Genomic DNA, 7,169 nt, shown 5'->3' with positions numbered 1-7,169 from the left:
TGTAGACAGCAACTTGCCTTGGCACATTTCCTGAACCCTACATGTGGAAACTGATTTCCAGTATTAGTAGTAGTCACACTCAAATATGAGTGTCATTATTATTTTCCTGTGTCTCAGCATTACTGGAGTCCAAAACAAAGTTTGACTCTCACATATACTTTCAGCATTCTTACTCTGTACCTAGATTCACAAAGAAAGTAATGTGCATATCGCTGCCTTTCAACAGAAGTTTCACAGTGAAGCCTCTTTTAAAAAGATCTCCAGCAAAAGATTCAAAATGAAGGAGTTTGAATATTCACGTATGTACAACTGGAAGATTCTGTGAATCAGATACAGAGGTCTCTGTATTTTGAACTTCACGCTCTGCTAATTCATGTGTCCTTATCTTCCAACAACTTCACTTGGTCTTCATTGAGGTAGTGGATGATATGTAGAATTTTACATGGTCATGAATAAAAGAAAAGGGGAAAAAAAAATCACTCTGATCTCAATGTTGGCAGAAGTATAGTCGGCTTTCACAGGTTGAAAACCATCACTGCTGCCAGAACAATTTCAATCCGTGGTCAATTCATGAAGAGTCATTTGTGCTTGGGGCTGAAATTTAGTTGTGTCCATCATGCTAAACCTGGTAACAGGTCAAAATAGATGAAAATTGTTCTTGGCTCACGTAAAGAGTTCTCACGTGAGGGAGAAGACTGCTAATCGCTGTTCTGCTACTCTCCCTCAATTTTTATTATTCATTGTGACCATAAACATACTATACTGTCCACTTGCAGACAAGCAAAGACAATTTCTCTATCCTTCAAGAATTTCTAATTCAGAAATAAATTTCAGGCCTAAACAAAGTCACAGAAAGATTTGGGATGGCAATACTGATGGGAAACTAGACTTAACTGCTGTAAGTCTGTGAAGTTACTGTGGCTAGTAATGGACATGGCTTGAGTGTTTCATAAGGCAAAAAAACAAAACCACTATTTTTATGAGAAGAAATGAGGGTTTATAGGCATTACAGAAGGAGATAGTTTAAGGAATTACTCTTCCCCAATGCCCTATAAACTATAATGGGCAATAAATTGTAGGTCTGTGGAAGTGGTTGATCTTATTTCTCTGGTCCACACTAAAATGGAGTTTCAATTTTGAATTAATAGAAATAAGAGATGAAAGAGTCCAGTTAGGTTATCTAGTCTATATGCTGCCAATCCAGAATTGTTCCCTACAGTGTACTTGCTAGTAGTTTGTGCACCCCACTATTCAATGAGTCAAGCACTGGGACTTCCAGCATTACCTTTTAGGAGACTCTTCCACAGTCCAATAAGAACACTTTGCTAAGACATTTGTTTAAATACTGTTTTTATGTAGTCATGAGTTCAGAAGGGTGGAGACCTGGCTCATATTAACAAAAAAAGTTAAAAGTTGTTGTTGGTTTCCCTGTTGCATTTTGCCTCTAATTTGCATTTCCTAACCTGCTTTAGTGAACAGTAACAGGCTTCCACTTAAACATTCACAATTCCCAGAGTACACACATAAAAAGAAAGGAAGGTAAAAAGAAAAAAAAATTACACACCTGATGAATTTGTTTAAAGCCCAATTTTGTAGAATTTTCACTACATTTTTAGAGATTCACCCAGAGCATTTGGAAAAGGGGGGAAAAAAAGCCTTCCTCAGCATTTTCTCAGTGCCTACCACCATTTGTTCCAGATGAGTACGTTTTGAGTAAGCTGCTCAGGCTTTTAACAAGATATGATCCGATTCCCTGGAAGAGTAGGATGAAAATGTTTTCAGCAGTCTGCCAAGGATTGACCATATAGCGCCAGTGGGATTTTTGACGAATTAGGAGTGAACAGACACAGCAGAACACTGCCACCGAGCTAGGCGGAGACACTGGAGCAGAAAACCCTTCTTGTGCGTGTGTTGGGGGTGGAGGGGAAGGATGTGCAGATTCTGAACCCTGGATCTAAATTTTGCGGTTGGCTCCTTTCTTTAGAACGGCCTAAGCCAAAGATATCCCTGACTTTTGGGGGTATGCAAAAAAGAAGATCTGAACATCAAAAACATGGCACTCAAACAGCAGGACATGAGCCAGAGTAGAAGCACTTGGATCTTAACTTCGCTCATGCCGCCAGCACTAGAGTGTGAGATACTTTAAAACTCTCTCATAGCAAAGGAGACTGGGTAAGTTATTAACAAACTGCATGAGAGGGTGTGTTTAAACACAACACACTGATCGCCCAAGTAAGAAAATCTTCAAGGTTTGTGATGCACCTGAATGCTCCATGTTTTTAGAGGTCAGAACATACTGAAGGGGGAAGAGGAAGGGACAAAAAAAAAAAATGGCCACACAGAAGGGGCACCACTGAGTATCTGCACACCCATTTTCAGGTTTCAATCAATGACCCCAAAAGGAACTTTGGTAGCTGCAGCTTGTGAAATTCCTTTCAGTTTTCAGTGACAGAGCTCACAGCAATGCAGTGACCCAATCCAGCCCTGGGTGCTTGGCACTTATTCAATATTTGACTCCGAAACCCATCTGCAAGAGTGCTGTCCCTGAAATTCCTGAACGCGGAGGGGGACATTGGTTGTAAGGGAGGTAGGCAAGAACACAAGGATCTTTTATAAAATGGTCCACAGACCGAAACGCAGAGAGAGGACTTGAACCAGCAGATCACACTGGCATCTAGTGGCTGCTATCAAGTACTTCTTGAAATCTCCAAGGTACAGTGAGACAAAAGGTGTCTGGAAATGTTTCACTAAAACTTCATTTCATATTCTGCTTGCAGCCAAGGGCATGCATTTGCTTTTCAAAACACAATGTTTAAACATTAGTGAAATAGTGACCTTTGGCTGCATGATTCCTCTTCTGAAATATGTTGCTGTTAGTATCCTGCAGTTACTTGGTAACTTTGCTTCATGAAAATGTGCAGCTTGTTTAAAATGTTCCAAAAGTGTCGAAAGCGCAATCTGATTCACTCTTAAAAATCTAATTGAATGCCTAACCTGTTCACCCAGGCTAGGTACAGACATTCAAAAAGCCCAAGACAAAATCAAGCAAACCTACGCATGTTTCTCTAAGCTGCATAGATTAGATCTGGAGTGAATGGGGAAGGAGCATGCAGATGTCTACACTGGCCAGAAGGCAGGGGTTGCTTCTGCACACCTCTCAGGTCTATCTTAGACCAGGATCCACCATTTTTAAACCAGTCTATGTGCCCCAAACTTCTCTTTTCTTATGAACTGCTGTTCTGTTTTTGGTCACTTATGCTGGTTTGTGTGTGATGTCTGTACCTAGCCTCACAGATCACAAAATACTTTGGAGGGAGGGGAAGCACTGTCCCCTTTTTTACAAACAGGGAAACAGAGACACAGAGATATGAGGCAGTTAGCCAACAATCAGACTGAGGACTTCTGGCAGGTAGTGGGAAGAGGGAAGGGTTTTGTGTTTAGATCCAGAGTCTATCATCTCTGTTAGTTCAAATTCAACTTGGACTGGTTTCAGTCATAACATAGCAACAATAGTCCCTGTGCAGCCCATACAGACCATCCTGCACTCTTCCATAGGAAAGACTGGTGGGGAGAGACAGAAAAGATGTTATGATTCTAGCTATAATTACATCCCCATGGAGATGATCCAATTTTATTAAAGGTTGATGGTTTTGCCTTGCTAAGCACTTTTGTCCAGTAGAATATTTCCCACACTAGGGGAGTCCAGGGGTGCCCATGAAGATGCTCTGTACTGCCACTTTATTTTGTGGCCTTCCTCCCAGGGAAGAGGTCCAGGGTAGATGAAGGGGCTATGCAGAAGAGCTCATACATACCCATGATCTATTATCTCCATGGGATAAAGAGAGGAAAAATTACCGTCTTTTCTCACATACCACACACCCCTAAATAGCACACACTTTGTTTCTGAAAGGTGGAAAAAGTAGAAAAAGATCTTTTCTTAAAAATACCAGTCAGTATGGTATTTTTGCAAGGAAAATATAGACCACTGCAATGCAGGGGAGGGGCACGTCAGAGCACATGCCTTCATCTGCTCTGTTAACCACTTACCTTTCTGTAGGATAGGGCTGGCCTGGCCTGGCCTGGCCTTCTCTTTCCTTCCCTTCTCAACCTGAGCTGGGTGAGCAGCCAGCAGTGACTGCCAGGTCAGCTGAGGGCCTGATCCTAGGCAGCAGAACGTGTGGAGTCAGCTGAGCACCCACAGGGAAAAGGGACCAGACAGTTTGGGGTAGAGCTAACAGACTAGATAGATCTATGGTTTTGAAAAGGGAGGTGCAGATAGTGTGGTGCCTTATCACATATAACACCATGTATATTTTTCTCCAGAAAAATAGTTAGAAGGAAACTAGAAGCTTTACTTACAAGTTAGGGGCCCAGATCTATCGTATTGAGTTTAAGATTGAAGTGAAAACAGGTATAACTTTATTGGAACGTGAATGAATTTGCTTTACCATATATGATGCATAAAGCACAACAAACTAGGCCAAAATAATCAAAATATGTTGTTTCTTTAGCCTGTAGTCAGTAGAATTAAATGTACATCTTTCTTCAGACTCCTCAAACAAAATCTGGCCGCCTTGAGCATTCTGACAGTGCTTCACTGCAAGTTATTTCCACACCTAAGTTAATGTTCACCTTTGTTAAGGTTTCCACACCTGAGTTAATGTTTTTAGCTAGAGTTTAAAACAATCTGCAAGGAACTTGCTACCAGGAGCAGCTTAGTTCCTCATTGACAGAAGAATTGCAGAAGAAAGGATAATGCCCTTGGTTGAACATCAAGACCATTAAAAGGGTCATTAACACCTATGGAATGAAGAGTTTAGAAGGATTCAGGTGGATTCCCATGAAGTCAAGTGTCTCCCTCACTGCTGTCTGACTGCTGCTGCCCTGCCATGTAGTTGATTTTAAACTTTGTGCAGCAGGAATCAAAGCAGGATGAGACTGCACCACTGCATCCCTCCTGGATCTAGCAGTGCCTGCCATGTCAGCTGAGGGCCTCAACCTGATGGAGCTGAACTGCCCAGCTTCTTTACTCCAGCTGGCTTGGCAGATGCCACTGGCTGCCTACCAGGCTTGAAGAAGGGCTTGGTATCCTGGCTCCTGTAGAAGGCGGCCTTCTGCGCCCAGCATTTCCTTGAAGACGCACACCCCAATTATCAGTAGCTAATTCCTAGAGAAAAGATGCATGTTGTATTTAAGTAAATACAGTATGTACGTTCTGCTCCAGCCACAACCTCTACCTGCTGTGCATACATAGATCCAGAGGTCCTTGGCAGGTTATGAATAAATGTGAAGAGAAGGAAAAACCTGGAGACTGCTGATTCCACCCTTAGGCTTTGGACATACAAGAGGAAAGAGCCAGGGAGAAAAGATCTCATTCCACATTAAAACTGCTGCATTATTGAGAAGAAAGTGGTGCTAGTTCTACTTGCATGTGGAGTTTACTCTTCTGTAGATATTCTTGAATCATTCCTGTCAAAGATTACTTGTCCCTGGAGCTCATAAAAACACTTAACAAAAGCTTTCAAACCAACCTTATCCCGAAGGATAGATATTTTCAAAATATTTTCTAGAACAGAAACCCAAGAGGTATTGGTCTTTCTTACAAGAGCTCTCAACTCTGCTCTTCAGGTTAAATATCCTGAACATTTAGATAGCGTTCATTCTCAGGAAGAAGGGAAACACTTCCAGCACTCACTCTTCATATACATTTTCTTGCCTAGTGGGACTGCCTCCTTCCACAGTGAGGATAATGAGAAAGCATCTTTGTCTTGGAGCACAAATGATAAGACTCCTCAGTCCAACATCCTTCTTGCTGTAACAAACTCCTAACCTACAAAGCCTGCTGTCTCAGGCAAAGAAGGAAATGAAGCTGTGCAAGTCTCTTGGCAGGATATTGGCAATGCACCTTAGACAAATACTCTTGCTCAGCTCCAGGCATTGTCTTCATCGCCTACCTCCTGCACCTGTATTACTGTACAATTAACTACTCCCCCTAGATTGTTAATAATATAATCTACTTGACTTGGTGCTCTCATCTTATTGCTGCCAGCTCTCCCCAGTGAACAGTTGGATTAGCTCCACTTTCTGACACTTTCCCTTCCATGTAAAAATTAAGCTTTTTGGAATAGCTCCTCATTTGGGACCCAAGGCTTTATTTAAGTCAGGGCTGTCCAACTGGCAGCCCACAGGTCACATGCAGCCTGCAAAGGGTCAATGTACAGCCCTTGTGCACCACCTAGCCATCATTTTTCCCTCGGGTGTCAAGATGGGACAATGTGAAATCCAGGACACTGGGTCCTACCCCCAGGCAGCTGCAGGGAGTCAATAGCCCATTTAAGACCCATTGTTCTTTCCTTCACAAGTGTTAAAAATCACATGTGAAGTAACAATCAGTGTTAATGGTCATTTCAGTAATTAAGCTAACCTATTTTGGGGCAATTTTGCCATTTCTTAGGTCTTCTTATTTCACAGCTCCTGCCATTCTGCACCCCATTTTAATTGTTACTGGCTGGCTAGGACCACCCTGGCCAAACCAAGATGTATGGTTCCCCCTACTTTTCCCACATAATTCTGACTGCAGTAGTACCTGGAAACTGCAGGCTTCTCTTCTGCCTCTGGGTGTCACTTCATGCCCCTGCCCCTGGGAGTGGGGCTGGACAGGACAGCAGAGCCCACAGGGCTGGCGATACCTGTGGTCAGGGAGCTGAGGGTGAAGTCAGGATGCTCACATGAAGAGCAGAGGGAAAGGGGGCACTTCCAATTTGCAGTGTAGTGGGGCGTTGCTTGCAAGGTGAGCTGTGTAGCCCCTGGCCACTTAGAAGTTGGACTGCTCTGATTTAAGGAAAGTGTTACATCAGTAGCCCTTTGCCCTTGCCTTCTGGGTGTTCTGCCACTTTGCCCATTGTTATTATGGCCAATAACAATCTGCTGTCATCTCATCTAAGGACCATATCCAATAGTTTAAGTTTAGCATACAGTGCTTGTGTCACAGTCCCACTGGTACAGTAATACATCTAACCCTCTTTCTGTAGTATAAAGCAGCAGAGCTCCATTAATTCCAGCAGAATTATGCAAGTTTACGGTGGCAAGTCACTTCCAGCATGGGGCATCCTTGACCATGTGGGTGTACCACTTCTCTCTATTGCTCAGAATATGTCAGCATTAATCGA

This window comes from Crocodylus siamensis, chromosome 1 (assembly GCF_052110815.1).
Source record: "Crocodylus siamensis isolate JL-2025a chromosome 1, ASM5211081v1, whole genome shotgun sequence".
Taxonomy (NCBI): domain Eukaryota; kingdom Metazoa; phylum Chordata; order Crocodylia; family Crocodylidae; genus Crocodylus; species Crocodylus siamensis.
The sequence above is the reverse complement of the archived record's forward strand: the minus strand, read 5'-3'. Positions refer to the sequence as shown.